Genomic DNA, 19,752 nt, shown 5'->3' with positions numbered 1-19,752 from the left:
TAAGATGATGGGACCTGATAATACATGGAGATGGCAGCTAAGAGCGATCCTGCTCCAATTGTCACAGTACATGTTGGGACTACTGCACAGCATCTTCACTGTCGAAAAATCTGTGCCCTGCAGCTGCCTCTAGACGTGGCTTCTGGAAGTTTATAGGTGTGGCAACTCTAAGATAAGGAATGGATACTCAGCTTTCATCATTTCATTGGATTTACAAGATGACATACCAGCCCACAGTCTGTATATAGTTACATGTTAAGTCTATGGTCCATAATGCATTATTTGGGATCAGAGGGGGCTATGGCATTGATGGAAAGGCAGGTGCACAGGCAGGATCCAAAAGGCACATGTTATATTTCTGGAGGTCAAGCCGAGGAAGTGCAGGGGTATAAATAGATGAAAGGACTAGGGATGTGTCCATGAGGCAATGATGAAGATGCCAGGCTGGTATGGGACCTCTGACACTGGTGCAGAGCAAAGTTCAGCTGTGGTGGAGGAGTCCTTCTCTCTGGGCAGTCAGTGCTTTGCTAAATTGTTTCCTGTTATGTTCTAGAAATAAGATAAGGGAGAGGGAGCCATTGAGCAAGTGTCTGTGTAGAGGCTGGAATCTTAGCATGGTTCTGCTACAATGTTAAATAAGACTTGCTAGCTAGATACAGTGTTTTCAAACACCACCGATACTGTGGAAGGATGCATTCTACCTTATGACTGCGGACCCTTTCCTTGGTCTGTACATTTGATCCATTATGGTTCATAAAGCATTATTATCAAGTAAAACTAAGATATATCTGTGCCGGAGGCCACAAGAGGGGCATGACCAGTGACATGATATACATTATTCCGTATAGACTAAGAGATGGTTCTAATTACTAAACCATACATCACCCAATTAAATGTAGGACACATGGTCTGAAAATATTTGCTGCAATGTTATATATAGAACGGAATCTTAGTTACCATTTCACACAGTTCAAAGTCGACATTACGAAGCCTGGATGGTGATTATTCCTTGAAAAGTAAATGGGGCGTATTGTGCTGCACGTAGCGTACAGTATAGATTGTCACATGCAGGGATTTCATTCATAAGGCAAGAACCAGTTTGTGATGAACACTTCCCCTACTATATACTGTAGCTTTTAGGTTATTGGTATAATAGTATGATTGGACCTGGATAAGAAAGTATTAAGCAATGTTCAAAAAATATAAAAATTATGTATACTGTATAAATATTCTTACTATTTTCAATAACTAATAGATGAAATGTATATTGAATACAGGTGTATTTCTTTATTTAACACCATTTCTAAGGATGCATGTTATAAAAAAAAATGTGTACATTCGGACATTATTTCATTATGCTGTATGGAGCTCAGCCTTCTCTTAGTTTCGGTAATGCATAATAACACTGGAAAGAATTCCAAGCTGATTCAATTTCTTTACCAGATATGTCTCTGGCAGAGCTAGCTGCCAAGTCGTGAGCTGTGCATTATATATTGGTACCCTATGATGTTTCCTAATCACATAAATAGCTCGAGCAATAAACTCATTTCAGAACCATGGGGAAGGTTTGAAGTTTGCAAATAGTGGCCTAGATTCTATAATGTGACAGCTGAGGAAAGCACAACCTTGCAGCTCAGAGATGATCAGATCCCTCCTTATCTGGCACAGCACCCATAGTATTGTTAAGGGAGCAGCAGGTACCTTGCTGATCTTTTGGGTGGATTGATCCGATTTCCAGGATGGCAGTGAGGCAATTGAATATGCTAAAACTACGTTTAGATTGATTTACAATGTTTTATGGATTCAAGTAAATAAAAGTGCGACTGGGGTATATCATAAGTGTATCCACCGTCTACTTGACCAACAAAGTGTTCATAAAGGAACTATTACAGAGGACTATCATATACAAATACAGTGGTCCCTCAACATACGATGGTAATCTGTTCCAAATGGACCATCGTTTGTTGAAACCATCGTATGTTGAGGGATCCGTGCAATGTAAAGTATAGGACAGTGGCCTACAACCTTCGGACCTCCAGATGTTACAAAACTACAGCACCCAGCATGCCCGGACAGCCAACGGCTGTCCGGGCATGCTGGGAGTTGTAGTTTTGCTACATCTGGAGGTCTGCAGGTTGAAGACCACTGGTATTGGAGGTTATACTCACATGTCCCCGCCGCTCCGGACCGTCACCGCTCGAACCGCTGCCCTGGATGTCGCCTTCCATCGCTGTCGCCACGTCCCCGGGGTGTCCCCAACGCTCCGGCAAGGCCTCTGCTTCCCCGACATCCTCGCTCTCTGTCGCCGCCAACGCGTTGCTACGCACGGTGCTCCTATTGGATGACGGAACGGCGTGCGCAGCGACGTGATGACAACGATGGAGAGCGCCGACGATGCAGGGGATCCCGAAGAGGACGCGCTGGAGCCCCGAGGACAGGTAACTGATCGTCAGCGGACCACACGGGGCACCGTAAACGGCTATCCGGTGGCAGCTGAAGCAGTCAGCACTGCCGGATAGCCGTTTATGCAATGGCCCCGACATACAAAAGCATCGTATGTTGATGCTGCCTTCAACATGAAATGGCCTCTGAGAGGCTATCATATGTTGAAATGATCGTATGTCGGGGTCATCGTAGGTCGGGGGGGGGGGGTTACTGTAAACTAAATAAATAGATAACTTCTAAACTGCTTCCACTAAATAACTAGTCATAAAACTGGATACAAAGAGGTTTATGATAGTGTATTCAATTTAAAGATTTCAGTTTAGGTCATTACTATCCTAAAAAAAAATATTTACAAATGGATTGAATTTATTGTAAATATAGAAAATAAGTTAGCATTAAAAGCATGTTTCATGACACCCAAATCCAGGACTATGCTATTTAGTGATAAAAAAAACTGCCCCCCCTAAGTATCAAGTGTGCAGTTCTCCTCTCTGGCTGTTGTACGGGGGAGGGGAGTAAAAGCACAAAATGGCTGGCATCTCTTTTTTAACTTACTGAAATGACAGAATGGGAAACATTTACACATGCACGATCTGCATCATGACAGACTAAATGGCTGAAATTGCTCTGTAATAGGTAGAATACTTCTCTTCTCCTCTGAATGCAAGACCACCCTCCCCCCCACAACATTCTTGTTTATTATCAGATTTCTGAAACACTATGGGGGACATTTATCAATGTTTGCTTACGTATTCCTTTTTTTTTTGTTATTATTTTCTTACAATTTTTTGCTTATGTGCGACATATTTATCAACTGCATTCAGCCTGTTGATAAATTTATTTCATGTGAGCACTTTTTCTTTTTTGCTTTGGTAGTGGCTTTTTCTGCTCCATGTCTGAGCTGGAGTAAATTTAGTAGCTTTTTTCATGCGATGTGACTTTTTTGCGACTTTCGCACTTGATAAATCTCTGACCACTGCAAGTCAAAAATCACTTTTTTGCTTTGGTAAGCAAGAATTTAATTTTTTGCTTAGGACACTGAACAAGCAAAAAGTCGCTGAAAAAAGAGAGAAGGCGCACGTGCGACAATTTTGTGACAATTTTAAGCAAAAAAACAAACAAACTACTAAATGCTTTGATAAATGTCCCCCTATAAGTTTTAGAAACCATTATTGACTACTACTATTATTGATCAAAGTCCCATGATCAAAATTTCATTCCAACTAATGGAGAGAAATAGTTTTTTTCATTTTGTTACTTGTACAAAACAAAAGCTAGATGTGCTTTTGGCAATGTAAACAATGTTGCAGTTCATACAAGAAGTAGCACGGCACTGCGCTTATGGCGGAAACTAACGTGTTGGATGTGCGTCGGTGTAGCTGGGTGCTGCTGGTGGTGCTCTGACACAATGAGATTTTCATATGATATTCAAAGAGAAGAGAAGAAATCGTCAACTCACCATCTCAGCTGGTATGTTCTTCTTTATTGAAGCATACTCACATAACAATGTAACAGAGGGAGAGGGTAGTGGGGGGATAGTGATGTGCGACCGAGCTCCTGTTTCGCACCAAAACCGAAACAGGAGCTCGGTCGCACGTCACTATCCCCCCACTACCCTCTCCCTCTGTTACATTGTTATGTGAGTATGCTTCAATAAAGAAGAACATACCAGCTGAGATGGTGAGTTGCCGATTTCTTCTCTTCTCTTTGAATATCATATGTAAACAATGTTGTACTGGAGATCGAAAGACCTAGTATTAACTATAATAATAATATGGCAAACAGTCTACCCCTAGAAATGGTAGAGCTGGGGATAAAAACTAGTAAAACCTACCATATTTGGATTACTTCAAACCCTCACTACGTTGTATTTTGGATAATTTTTCATATACACCTGAATACATTTTTATATAAAAATAACTGAAAGGGACTGTCCAGTTTCCTGATCAGACAGACAATTCGAGCCAACTATGGGATATACTAACCACTGGTGTGGTCCAACAATCTTTCCTTTATCCCCTTGTGTTCCTTCTTCTGGCACCCACTGTCACATTTGAGCAGACAGACTCTTGTGGGTGACGTCACCAACTATGTCTACCTGCTCAAGTCCTAAATCCTGTAAAAGGAATCAATGGGATCTTCCCTTTCACTCAATTCTACATTAGAAAATGGTATGTGAAATAAATATTGTACTTTATTACATGGCAGCTTCACATTACCTTCTAACCAATGCTTTATTCTACCGTGACAGGTTCTCACCCCAGTAAAGACTGACCAGGAAATTTTTTCTTTATTTTTCCTTTTGGCTCGGGTTTACTGAGGTTGGCTCAGCCTGTTTCTATGCATTGTGTGTCAATCTCATTTTTCTATCTGCTACTGCTATATGAAGATATATAGGCTTTGTTTACGGTATACTTCAGTAACAAAATTTTTTTGCAATACTGGATGCATACTCATGAATGGGCTCCTTTAAATGTCAGCAATCTGTTAAACCACCATTATGGGCTCATTCATATGTCAGCAATCTGTTAAACCATTATCATCATCTAGGAAAGCCAAGCAAAATAAGAAGTTTTCCGGACCTAAAATATAAACTACTTTAGCCTTTCAGTTTGAGTGGAGATATTGATTTTATGCAAATAATAATATATGTCTGTGAAAAATTTCTACTGCTTTCAGATATATTATATACATTATGTTTCTGTTATTTACCTTGTGCACTATACAATCTACTGAACCCAAAAACAAGCGTTTTATTCCCCTGCAGCGCTACTGTAGGGAAAATTTTGTATTACGCAATTCCAATTGAAATCAATGGTCTGTCTGTGTAATGCAAGGAAGAGAGGTGAAAGAGGTTTTTTTATTGCCACTCCTAATAGATGAGGGACTGGGACAAGGTTCTTCATGGCTACTTTTTGATCTTTTATGCAACGCATCCAGCATCTTTGCCAGTTGTGCAAGAATACCCAGACCATTTTTTTTACCCCCTCTTAAAACAGTCAAGGCATGCATGAAAAAAGTTCAAATATAAATTGGTTCATAAATTTGGTCCATGTCATGGTCAATATTACTTTGGCACATTTTCTGATAGAATTTTGTAGTTTTGCTTTGTAAATCTCCACCAAGGTATTCTAAATTGTGACTATATTTTCTATAAAAGGTTTGGTTCTGAGCACGGGTGTGGGTATATTTAGTCTGCAGACATCTCATCCATCCAGACAGGATACTTACATGGATTTTCAAGTGCCCGGTGCTCAGCTATACAAGCCTCAGACATATTGCTATCTCCATGGTTTCATGTTGTTTTTTCCATGTTTGTTTTTTTCCCTTCTAAATATACACTACTCAAAAACATAAAGGGGACACTAAGATAACACATCCTAGATCTGAATGAATTAACTAATCATATGAAATACTTTCGCCTTTATTAAGGTGAATGTGCTGACAACAAAATCACACAAAATTATCAATGGAAATCAAATGTATCAATCCATGGAGGTCTGGATATGGAGTCACACTCAAAATCAAAGTGGAAAACCACACTACAGGCTGATCCAACTTTGATGTAATGTGTGTGGCCTCCACGTGCCCATATGACCTCCCTACAATGCCTAGGCATGCTCCTGATGAGGTGGCGGGTGGTCTCCTGAGGGATGTCCTCCCAGACCTGGACTAAAGCATCCGCAAACTCCTTTACAGTCTGTGGTGCAATGTGGCGTTGGTGGATGGAGCGAGACCTGATGTCCCAGATGTGCTCAATCAGATTCAGATCTGGGGAATGGGCGGGCTTGTCCATAGCATCAATGCCTTCCTCTTGCAGGAACTGCTGACACACACCAGCCACATGAGGTCTAGCTTTGTGCTGCACGAGGAGGAACCCAGGGCCTACCGCATCAGCATATGGTCTCAGGATCTCATCTTGGTACCTAATGGCAGGCTACCTCTGGCAAGCACATGGAGGGCTGTGCGGCCCCCCAAAGAAATGCCACCCCACACCATTACTGACCGACCACCATAAAGGTCATGGTGGAGGATGTTGCAGGCAGCAGAACATTTTCCACGGCATCTCCAGACTCTGTCACGTCTGTCACATGTGCTCAGTGTGAACCTGCTTTCATCTGTATACAGCACAAGGCGCCAGTGGCGAATTTGCCAATCTTGGAGTTCTCTCGCAAATCCCCAACGTCCTGCATGGTGTTGGACTGTAAGCACAATCCCCACTTGTGGATATCGGGCCCTCATATCATCCTCATGGAGTCTGTTTCTGACCGTTTGAGTGGACACATGCACATTTGTGGCCTGCTGGAGGTCATTTTGCAGCGCTCTGGCAGTGCCCCTCTTTGCACAATGGCGGAGGTAGCAGACCTGCTGCTGGGTTGTTGCCCTCCTATGACCTCCTCCATGTCTCCTGATGTACTGGCCTGTCTCCTGGTAGCAGTTCCACTGAACACTATGCTGACAGACACAGCAAACCTTCTTGACACAGCTCGCATTGATGTGCCATCCTTAATGAGCTGCACTACCTGAGCCACTTGTGTGGGTTGTAGACTCATGCTAACACTAGAGTGAAAGCACCGCCAGCATTCAAAAGTGACCAAAACATCAGCCAGGAAGCATATTAACTGAGAAGTGATCTGTGGTCACACCTGCAGAACCACTCCTTTATTGGTGGTGTCTTGCTAATTGCCTATAATTTCCACCTGTTGTCTGTTCCATTTGCACAACAGCATATGAAATTGATTGTCAATCAGTGTTGCTTCCTGAGTGGACAGTGGGGGAGATTTATCAAAAGCTGTGCAGAGGAAAACTTGTCCAGTTGCCCATAGGAACCAATCAGATTGCTTCTTTAATTTTTCACAGGCCTTCTTAAAAATGAAAGAAGCAAGCTGATTGGTTACCATGGGCAACTGGGCAAGTTTTCCTCTCCACAAGTTTTGATAAATCTCTCCCAGTGTGATTTCACAGACATGTGATTGACTTGGAGTTACATTGTGTTGTTTGAAGGGGTATTCCAGGAAAAAAACTTTTTTATATATATCAACTGGCTCCAGAAAGTTAAACAGATTTGTAAATGACTTCTATTAAAACATCTTAATCCTTCCAATAATCATCAGCTGCTGAAGTTGACTTGTTCTTTTCTGTCTGGCAACAGTGCTCTCTGCTGATATCTCTGCTTGTCTCGGGAACTGCACAGAGCAGGAGAGGTTTGCTATGGGGATTTGCTTCTACTTTGAACAGGTCCCGAGACACGTGTCATCAGAGAGCACTTAGACTGAAAAGAACAACTCAACTTCCGCAGCTATAAAGTACTGAAATTATTAAGATTAAGATTTTTTAATAGAAGTAATTTACTAATCTGTTTAACTTTCTGGAGCCAATTGATTTATATAAAAAAAAAAAAAAAATTCCTGGATAAGCCCTTTAAGTGTTCCCTTTTTTTTTGAGCAGTGTATTTATTTAGTTTTTTTTAGTTAAAGAAAACAGAAATACACATAGACAATGAGTGCAGAGAGCAGACCGCTAACAGCAGCAATCATTAGCCATCCAAAAAACAAAACAAAGCCAGGCCTATTTTTAGACAAAACAACATACAGTAACAGTTCTTGCTGCTGGATTCAGAAGTAATTTCTTTTTCTCTTTTATTGATTGACCTGATCTTTTGTATTTTATTTTTGTTATTATTGTATCTGTTCTTTTATTTTGTTGTTGATGTATTAAACTTTGAAAGCGTTATTTAAAAAATTTAATTGTCATGGAAACCATAGAGAGTAGATAAACTCCAGCGAAAGAATGTGAATTTATACTTAAATTTCAATTTCATATTACAAAACGAAAATAACTAAACATGTAATTACTTGTCATATTGTTTAGTGGTAACATTTAAAAATATCTGTAGATAACAATAAAGAGGTTTTCCGGCCTCTTACAAACTTGTAAGTTAAAGTGCCTATAGACAGAAGAACCAAGTTACTCAAACACATTTATTTTGGCTTTACAGGTAGACAACTATATGTTTATGGGGGTGTTCCTATTCTTAGATGATGCTGGGGGGGGAGGGGAGAGAAAGTTTGGGCATATTGAATTTTAATGATCGATCCATTGGTTCTCAGTGGAGCTAGAAATATCTGGCAGAAGTGGATATAGAGATATTTGTCCAAAGCTTATTCTCATATCCCTAATGGGATCAACCACACACATGTATGGAGAGTGCAAAAGGAATATTTGTTGTCTAAACAAGTGTTTGGCCAACAGCTATTGAAGTTTTGTTTACTCCATGATTGTGAAGTACATCTCACCTTTATGCTGACAAAATCACTCAATGTAAATGCTGAACATCTAGTTCCAACATGTGCACCTATATGCAGGGGTGTACCTAGAGTATTTGACATCTAGGGCGGATCCCATATTTTGCACCCCCACATAAGTCTTTTTATTTTCACTTTTTATTTATAAAATTTTGTCCACACAAAAACAACAAAACAAGACAGTCGAATAGACCAAATTTCACATTATATGCTCTATCAGTGTAAGTGAATCAAACTAATAGACACTGTAATCTACATATATAAATCTCAAAGTGTGTGTATGTTCCAGCATCACGTCCAAATTGCTAAAGATATTAACATGAAACTTGGCACACGTTACTTATGTGTCAACAACAAACATAGGATAGGTGATTTAACCCTTACTCACCCCCATTTGCCAGGGGCGGGGTTTATGTTTAAAGTCCCATACAAGTCAATGGAAAATATATGTTACTGCATAACTTCCAAACGGCTTGAGATATTTTGATAATACTTGGTCACATGTTATTTATATATCCACTTAAAATATAGGATAGTTAATTTAACCCTTAACTACCCCCATTTGTGAGGGTCGGGGTTTTTGTTTAAAGTCCCATGCAAATCAATGGGAAATGTATGTTCCCACATAACTTCCGTACGGCTGGAGATATTTCAATAACTGGAACACATATTACGGGTCGGGATAGGAGGTCGGGATAGGAAGTTGGGATAGGAGGTCGGGATAGATGGACTGGATAGGGGGACTGGATAGGAGGTCGAGATAGGAGGACAGGATAGGAAGTCAGGATAGGAGGTCGAAATAGGAGGACGGGATAGGAGGTCGGAATAGGAAGTCAAGATAGGAGGTCGGGATAGATGGACTGGATAGGAGGACGGGGTAGATGGACTGGATAGGAGGACGGGATAGGAGGTCGGGATAGGAGGACAGGATAGGAGGATGGGATAGGAGGTTGGGATAGGAGGTCAGGATAGGAGGTCGGGATAGGAGGTTGGGATAGGAGGTCGGGATAGAAGGACGGGATAGGAGGATGGGATAGGAGGTCGAGATATGACGGGATAGGAGGTCGGGATAGGAAGACGGGATAGGAGGTCGGGATATGAGGTCAGGATATGAGGACGGGATAGGAGGTCGGGATAGGAGGACGGGATATGGGGTTGGGATATGACAGCAATATATGAGGACGGCATATGAAGTCAAAAGCTTCCTCCTTTGTTTATTTTCCTCCCCAACAAGGATTAGGAAGGAAAAAACGGGCAACGCCGGGTACTCAGCTAGTGTAACAATAAAGCTAGTTACACTGAAAACTAACATATAAACACAATGGCCCAGATTTATCAAACTAATTGAGAATAAAAGTGGAGTGATTTTCCGACAGCAACCAATCACAGCTCATCTTTCACTTTACCTGAGCTTATTCACTGAGCTGTGATTTGTTGCTGTGGGAAAATCCTTTTTTTTTTTTTTCTCTCACACAGTTTAATAAATTTGGGCCAATAACACAATTGATAAAACACACATAATGTAACACCAAAATTATGGAAAGGGATACTTTGGATTATCTTAATAGAGCTGTACTGTAACTACTTAATTGTCCAGAGGCTTGAATGCTAGCCATTTTGACCTTGCACGGGAGAAGGCTATCAAATGCAGATGTAATGATGCATTCCATAATTAGTGCATTGAGTTAATGAAACAGTTAAATGGGCACTGTCATGAAATCTAAACATTGATATGTTGTAGTACTTAAGTACTACAACATATCTCTAATATACTTTAATTAAAAAAAGTGATTTTAAACCAGTTTAAAATCACTTTTAAATTCGGCCACTAGGGGTCACCCTCCTAGTGGCCGAATGCATTCGGCAGTGATGTCACTACTGAATTTTGACTCACTTAAGCCTGGCAATGAGTCGAAATTCAGTCACTGCAGTGCTCGCTCCCGCCTGGGGGCGAGCGCTTTGAAGAAAGTGGATGCGCGCAGGCTCCCAGGGACAAGGTAAAGTATTATGCCGGGGGGGGGAGGGGGGGAGGGGGTTGCGTGTTCACCTATACAGTATGCCTCCAGTTTCCCCACTACTACTCCCAGCATGCCCTGACAGCCAATAGATGTCAGGGCAAGCTGGGAGTTGTAGTGGGGAAACAGCTGGAGGGACACTAAATAGGTGAACTAAGGGGGGTGGGGAGGGGGAGTGGGTTGAGCGGAGCGGCGTGGCCGGGGGGGTTGTGCGGCCATCACAGATCAGGTGTTCAACTATACAGGGTGCCTCCAGTTGCTTCCCCACTACAACTCCCAGCATGCCCTGACAGCCAATAGATGTCAGGGCAAGCTGGGAGTTGCAGTGTGGAAACAGCTGGAGGCGCCCTGTATAGGTGAACTACGGGCAGAAGTGTCGGCCACAGCAGGCATCAGTGACGTGGTGAGCACACTACCAGGCAGACAAAAAGTCATTTTTAATATGTAAAAAAAAAAAATAAAGGCAGGGAGGGGGTTAGGGATAGATGGGTAATAGGCAGGGACAGAACCAAGAAAAAAAGTGATGGTGGGAGCTACCCTTTAAGGTCAGGGAGTTCTGAACTTTCCATTTAGTCTCACATAAGACTTTTGATAGACGTTTATTCCTAGACTATCCGGAGAATATGTTCACAAAATACACTGCAGAAGTTTTGAGGGTGGCCTTGCATTTTGCAGCACATTTTGACACTTCAGAGAGCATTTTGGGATGTAGAATAGCCCCTTAGGCTGTGTTCCCGTTGAGCTTTTTAGCACATATTTAGAAGTATATTACACTTTAAAATACATGCCAAAAAACAATGTGCAAGAGGAGCCTATTTTTACCAATGGAAACATGTGATGTAGTTCACATTGTGAGTTGTGGCCCATATTTTTGGCTTGCATATTTCAAATACACCTTAAAAAGTAACCTGTCATTGTCCAATAACAATGCAGTAAATTTGCACCCAGAAATGCAGACCAAAGTATCAAAATACACTGCAGAATTTCAACGCTATCCTCAAAATGTCTGCAAAATTTTACAGTGTGTTTTTCCTCTTGGGAAAAATACACAATATAAAAATACCCCCAGTCAGGCATATCTTTTTCATGTATAGTGCTTTACTAGAAACCTTTGGTACTGCACATCTGTGTAAAAACAACAGCTTATTCTTTAGGTCCAGGTCTACATGAAAACTTCATGCGTTACATACAGATTTTGCTGCACATTATGAGTCACTGTAAAAAACCTGCCACAATCTTAGACTGCTTAGACTTAGCAAATTTTAAATATGTCCCCCAAAGTGCATGTTTTAGGGCAGAATATATGACATTTCTATTTTAAGTAAAGGAACAATTAATGAGCACGTTTCAAAAGTTTAGTTAAGCAGGTTCCACGAAAACTGGTAAAAAGTTTGGTTTGAGTATAACACGGACCTCAGCAATAACCCTGAAACATTGTCTAAGAGCCCCAAAAATCCCAGTGTATCAGTGTAATGTCACCAAGGAATGTATTCAAGGCTACTTTAATGTTAACGTTACACAAAGTTGTATGAATATGGATAAATGGATGGTACCAATGATAATTCACAGTTTGGTAAGAATAAACACACTGCAACTAGAGGATTTTGTATGCTTTTTAAAATAAAAAAAAGGCAAAATAATTCCTTTTTGGTGGCTGTTGCCATCCAGTGTTAATACGCACACTGAAGTGTGAAAGAAGCAATTGTTATGTCCAAGTGGTCCAAAGGAAAAATGTCAGCAATACAGTGAAAACAGCATCATTACAGTAAAGAAACAAAGTATAGGCAAGGGGATCTGTGCCTATGTAGGCCTAGTACCAGCACAGGTACCAGCAGGGGTGGTGGAATGGTTGTAGTAATAGCAAGACAACAGCAGGAGTTTGTAACTGTTGGCATTAAAGGGGTACTCCAGTTGGAAACATATATATATATTTTCAAATCAAAATCAACTGGCTCCAGAAAGTTAAATAGATCTGTAAATTACTTCTGTAAAAAATCTTAATCCTTCCAGTATTAAGCTGCTGTATGTTCCAGAGGATGATGAGTTGTTCTTTTCAGTCTGCCTCTCAGCTGGGAGCCCAACAAACCATCTCTCCTCACAGGCTTGCTGCATTCCCCCGCTCCACCTCAGACTCCAACCTCTGAGCAGCTGGGCGAAGGCTCCGCCAAGTTGTCTCTGGCCTCCAAATGCAGTGAAGAGAGCACTCAAGATGGCAGAGACTGGCTTGCTTCTGCTGGAGCTTCAGCTTCCCCGGCGGCTTCTCCCTCATCCAGCCTGGCGAAACAGCAAATGCCGCACATGGAGGTAAGCTGCCTCACTTCTATGGGAAGAGAGAAACAAAGGCGCTCCTTGTGGAGTATCGCTTGTAACAAGGATACCGGGGAGGGGGAGGGTAAATCACTGCTTACTGATAGAAGTTGTGTACCAACATACACAACAATGGTAATCGTAGGTAGATATTATATGCCTGTCTGCAGCCTTCCTGGAGTGTAGATTAGCAAGGTAGAGTAGGACTTCATGGGTGCAGGAATTTTGGCGCTGATCAAGACGAGTGACAGAGGTAAAATTTTCCAGCTTGGAGTTTATTAACAACAATGCAACGCTTTTCGCTGCGCATGCGCAGCTTCATCAGGCATAGCAATTCAGAGCAACACCCAGGGGGTTAACACCTGAGTAACCAAAATAAGCAAGATAAGTATATGCAATCATCCATACATAGTTATAAATATACAATTATCAAAAAGTCTTTTATACACTAAAATGCATTCATAATACAGGGGAGAAACTAATCTCTACCCTATTCTTTCAAAACCTATATATAAAACACATACGTATTCACACTATGCGATAGTTGTTATATTAAATATCAAAAAGTAGCGATGTTCACATGAATACTCGTATACTCAAATACTCATATATGAGTATTAATGTGAGCATCCCTACTTTTTGTTATTAAACTCCAAGCTGGAAAATGTTACCTCTATGACTTCTTGCCTTGATCAGCACCAAAATTCCTGCACCCACGAAGTCCTACTCTACCTCACTTCTATGGGAGATATAGCAGGCACAGGGGAGGTGAAAACTCTTTCCTTTCTGGATGCTCTCCCAGTCACAAACTCTACTGTGGGGGAGATTTGTGAAAGGGTGGATCCCATAGAGAATAAAATGGAAGAATATTCCATTCTGCGTAATATCCTAGTTGAATCACACACAGATCTGGATGAGGAGGTAGTGGCCTTAAGAGAGAAAATAGCTGACTTGGAGGATAGGAGTCGGGGGAATAATTAAAGCTACGGGGAATACTGGAATCGGTCCACCCTGCTGACATTCCTGCTTACGTCCGCTCCTTGGTACAAGCTGTTCTTCCTTTAGCATCGCCTCAAGAGTTGGAGATAGACCGGGCCCACAGAATACCTCACCTGCAACATTTGGACACCTCAGTTCCTAGAGATGTCCTACCAAGGATCCACTTCTTCTCTGTCAAAGAGAAAATACTGGAATTCTCATGGAAAATGGGGGTCTGCCTGCTCCTCATCATCACCTGTTTATGCTGACCTCTTTGTGGCTACCCTACAAGCCAGATGGCTGCTACAGCCCATCACTCAAGCCCTGCATTCTGCCAATGTAGCTTACAGATGGGGCTTTATGGTATGCCTGTTGATCTGCAAAGGAGACCTCACACGTGTTATTCGCTCTCTCTCAAGGAGCGTGAAGATCTTCTATCTAAATGGAATTTTGGCTTACCCGAAAGGTCTTGCCTGCAGCGAGTGAAAAAGGACTGGGACAGCAAATGAACTGGCTGCGTACATATTGCTCTTTTCTTTTTTCCTGTTATTGCTCAGGTGATAGGATGGTCATCCCTCTGGGCTACAGGGTGAACTCTTCCCTATACAAAACCGTGGGTTCTATGGTCGTGAGCCTAATGCCTTACATTTTCTTTTGGATTCTCATTTTCCTTATGGTTGCATAAGGAAATGTTTCACTGTATTCACTATGATTGCCTTACCTATGTTTCTGGTGTGTGTGTGTGTGTGCGTGCTAGCTGGGGGCACACGCCCACGCTACAATTAGAATTTTATAGCTATACTATCAAACATTGATAAATATATCCATGGTTATAAAAATCGTCTTAACATAAATGGTCTGAACGCACCGCATAAGTGGTCAGGAGATTTATTGTCTAATGATGCATACAGGGTTAAAAATCCTTTGTTCCCTCACATTTACCACTCCTACCACATGGTTAAAACAAGAGGGGTACTAATAGCTGTTAAGAATTCAGTTTCCTTTTCCCTAAAGGAAGCAGTAATTGACACAAATGGTAGATACATTATACTGTATTGTATGGTTAATGCTATGCCGTTGATCTCTTTATATGCCCCTAACTCAGGACAGCTCCGATTTCTTAGGGAGATTCTTAGAAAGGCTGCTAAACTTCAATGGGTCTCCCTAGTTTTTACCAGAGATTACAATGTGGTCATGGAACCAACAGTAGACTCCCCTTCTGCATCTCACGGGTCGTCATCCTCATTATCCTCTAGGGCCTGGGATGCAGACCTATATGACATTTGGCGTCTGCAACATGATACACTTACACTTTTCATTCTGGTGTACACAATTTATATTCCAGGCTAGATATGATCTTAGTAAGTAGCTCCCTACTCCCCTTTCTCTGGAATCCTCTATAGATACTATCAAATGGTCGGATCACTTTGTAGTATCCTATACCCTTTCAGACAAAGTCTCCTCTTCACCAGCATATCTGTGCAGATTAGTCCATCCCTCCTCCCCCCCCCCCCCCCCAGAATAGTCTAAATGACTTCATACTAATATTGCTGACTATTTTAAACTTAATGAGGGTTCGGTAAATAACTTGATCTCTATGTGGAACTGTCATAAATCGGATGTTTGGGGAAAGTGTATAAAGTATGGTTCAATCCTTAAAAAGACAGGGAGTGGAGACTTGCTAATCTGCTGAATGAGCTACAATCTGTGAATAGAGCGAGGAAGTTGTCCCCCTCGGAATCCCTGACAGCACAGCTGCTTGCATTACGATGGGACCTGAGATGCATGCTATTAACCTCCTATGAAAAATCCCATATAAAAATGCAAGGCCATTAATATTCTCAGGACAACAAAGCTGTTAACTACTGGCCAACAGTCTCAAAGCTAGACAGCAAAATAATCACGTATCCCACACCTATTCCATCCTGTCACGGGGACTAAATTATTCACTCCAATAGACATAGCTAATGGATTCCAATCCTTTTACCCCAGCTTATATAACTTACGCGACTCCATCCCTGACCTTCCCGATCATGATACTGCAATTCAGGAATATTTCACCAAATTAAATCTACCCAAATTCTCGGTTTCTCAATTACGAGCGCTTAATGATGATATAACTATAGCTGAAATCGAGAAAGTGATCCGTTCCCTCCATGCAGGAAAAGCCCCATGCCCAGATGGCTTTGCCAGTGTTTACTACAAGATGTTTTCAAATATCCTTTCCCAAGGAATCCTGCAGGCTTTAATCATGACTTTACCTAAGCTTGGCAAATCCACTGACCTTCCTCAAAACTTCAGACCGATTTCACTGCTAAATCAGGATCTTAAGATATTGCCAAACTTATTGCCTCTAGATTAGCAAGTGTTCTACCATCATTGGTCTCCCCAGACCAAGCGGGCTTTGTTGTGGGGGACAAGCTTCCGATAACACTCACCGGTTACTAAACATTTTTCATAATATTGGAAAAGGCTTTACTCCATCAGTGATATTAGCATTAGATGCTGAGAAGGGCTTTGTCCGGCAGGTGATGAGTTTTGAGTGGCAAATTTTAGTGGCTATCTCTTCTCTTTATTCTAACCCGACGGCAAGAGTGCTGGCTAATAGAGCAATGTCCACAGACTTTTCTATCACTAACGGATCTCGACAGGGGTGCCCTTTTTCACCCTTATGTATATCCTATCAATGGAACCCCTAGCTCAATCTATAAGAACAAATAGTTATGTCACGGGAATTCAAATTGGCGGGTGTGCCCATACTATATTTTTATATGTTGATGATGTCATCCTAACACTATCCAACCCCATGCGTTCTGTGCCAGTGGTAATGGAACACATTGGGTCCTATGGATCCCTTTCATACTAACATTTAAATCGCTTCAATACTCAGGCCTTGTCACTTAACTTACCTGCTGCAGACGAGTCCACCTTGCAGGACTCTTATATATTTGATTGGCAACAATCTCATATTAAATACCTTGGAGTGAACCTTTCTTACCCACTGTCCTCGCTATATGCTACTAACTATGTCTCATTGTTGTCATCCTTATCTGCCGAAGCAGACTCAATGTCAAAAGCGATCATATCATGGGTGGGCAGGGTTGAAGCCTTAAAGATGTTTCTCTTACTGAAGCTCTTATATGCCTTCCGTACTCTACCAATAGCACTCCCTCGCTCATTCTTTATTACTGCACAGCGCCTCCTCACTAAATTCATTTGGGCAGGTATGAAACCTAGACTGTCTCATGCGACTCTCAGCAAACCCAAACTACAGAGAGGACTGGGATACCTAGATTTTGAGAGTTATTATGTCTCCACACTAATAACATCCATCAGGCATTGGTGGAAAAACAACATAGCCCTTCCTAGGGACCAGGCAGAAGCAGCTTCGGTCACCTCATTCTTACCAAGCAACCTTCTGTTTCTCCCTTTATAGGATCTCTCCCCCCCCCCCCAAAAAAAAAATACTTTAGTTACAGCATCCTATCTAGCCTGGACATATTATTGATCACACACTATGTCACAGACACTAGCTGAAAGAAGGGACTTGCCTTTATCATTGATGCAGGCCTCTATTTCAGGCCTTCATCTGACACATTGGTTGGAAAACAGAATTCGAAACTATAGGCAATCTGTCTGAAGGTGAGGATATGATGACATTTGAACCAATATGCGAAAAATTCACTATATCCTCACGGGATTTTTATAAATATCTTCAGATTAGACACTTCACACAGTTACTTTGTGCTCCTTCCATTATTCCAGGTATTGATGTCTCTACACTACGATTCTTAAATGTTAATATTAAGGGTATGAAGCTCATCTATAGTTCCTTAGTAGAACTGGAGTTGGGCAAATAACATTACCCCCTTCACTTATGTGAAAGGGATCTGGGTTGCACATTCCCATTTTCTATTTGGAGTCAAGCGTTCAAACATATACACAAAGCACTGCAATGTTCCTCACACACAGTGCTTTCAAAACCATTTTGAGACAGTATTTTACCCCTGACAAAATAGCTAAAGCATACCCTGGTTCTTCTGACAGGTGCTGGTGCAATTGCGGTCATAGGTGTAGGCTTTTTCATGTGTTGTGGAATTGCCCAGTTCTCCAGCCCTATTGGGTCTTCCGATGCACCTTAGCTTGGTCCCCACAATTAGTTCTCCTGTTCATAGGAATGGAACACATCCCTCCCCCATACAGAGACTTATTCTGCATAATATGCATTGTTGCTAAAATTGCTTTAACAAGAAACTGGAGGACGGCCAATATTCCTGCACTCACATTACTTATAAGCAAAATAAATACTACATACTCATTTGAAAAGATTATATCACTAGGTGCAGGCTAATATAAATCATTCGGCTCTAGGTGGCAGCAGTGGATATTCTCCCTCATTGCATAGATATCTAACTATATGTACTTCATTTACCATGCTTCATAGCTTCTCACCTATCAGCTGGTGGTCCTCTGGTTGCTCATAGGTACTACTCCTTCTGCTATAGTGTTTGCTTATTAATATTATGCTCACTTAAAGGAGTACTCCGGTGAAAAACTTTTTGTTTTAAATCAACTGGTGCCAGAAAGTCAAACAGATTTGTAAATTACTTCTATTAAAAAATCTTAATCCTTCCTGTACTTATTAGCTGCTGAATACTACAGCGGAAATTATTTTCTTTTTGAAACACAGAACTGTCTGCTGACATCACGAGCACAGTGCTCTCTGCTGACATCTCTGTCAATTTTTTGAACTGTCCAGAACAGCATATGTTTGCTATGGGGATTTCCTTTTACCCTGGACAGTTCCTAAAAATGGACAGAGATGTCAGCAGAGGGCACTGTGCTGGTGATTAAGCAGACAGCTCTGTGTTTCAAACGGAAAAGAATAGTATTTAGCAGCTAATAAGTACAGGAAGGATTAAGATTTTTTAAAAGAAGTAATTTACAAATCTTTTTAACTTTCTGGCACCAGTTGATTTAAAAAAAAAAGTTTTTCACCGGTGTACCCCTTTAATGCTATTATGACCTTCCATCAGACCATTTCGTATACCCTATTTTGTTACCACACTTTCGTTTAGCATGAAAGGCAATCCACTTTTCCTGCAACCATTTTGTACTTCTTGTATTGTGAATACCAGCTTGACTTATATAGACTTAGCATATTCTGTAATTGTATGTACACTTTTGTTTCTTTGTTTTAAATTCATGTTATTGATTTTTTTTCTGTACTAATTGAAAAACTTTAATAAAAACTTATTGGAAGTAAGATTTTTTTTTTATAAAAGTAATTTACAAATCTGTTTAACTTTCTGGCACCAGTTGATTTGAAATTTTTTTTTTCCACCAGAGTACCTTTAATAGGGAGTTGACAGCAGGACTGGTGGACTAGTGATAGCAGAAGCAAGTGGGGGATTGGTGGTAGTTCTATCCATTCTTAATACATATGTAGAACTTGAGTATTAAGTGTCCTTTTAACCCAATTTTTTAAAAACTAGGAGAAACAATGTAATTTGATTGTAGAGTTGTTTTTTATAATGTAGATGTAATAAGCCATAACAAAGTTTAAGAAAAATATGTGAATTAAATGTATTTTTTAAACAACTTTCAAATGTTTATCGTTATGTAAAAATTTAATAAACTTTACATATTGTTGTTTGTGTCACTGTGTCTATGACATTTTGTTTAGAAAATAGATGTTTAAA

General features: G+C 40.9%; 1 protein-coding gene across 8 annotated transcripts in view; it reads left to right on the top strand.

The window, feature by feature from the left end:
* The window catches only part of LOC130273638 (poly(rC)-binding protein 3-like), a 744,530-nt gene that overhangs the window by 548 nt on the left and 724,230 nt on the right, over nucleotides 1-19,752 (top strand). The window lies entirely within an intron of this gene.

Source organism: Hyla sarda, chromosome 5 (genome assembly GCF_029499605.1).
Source record: "Hyla sarda isolate aHylSar1 chromosome 5, aHylSar1.hap1, whole genome shotgun sequence".
Classification (NCBI taxonomy): Eukaryota; Metazoa; Chordata; class Amphibia; order Anura; family Hylidae; genus Hyla; species Hyla sarda.
The sequence above is the reverse complement of the archived record's forward strand: the minus strand, read 5'-3'. Positions and strand labels throughout refer to the sequence as shown.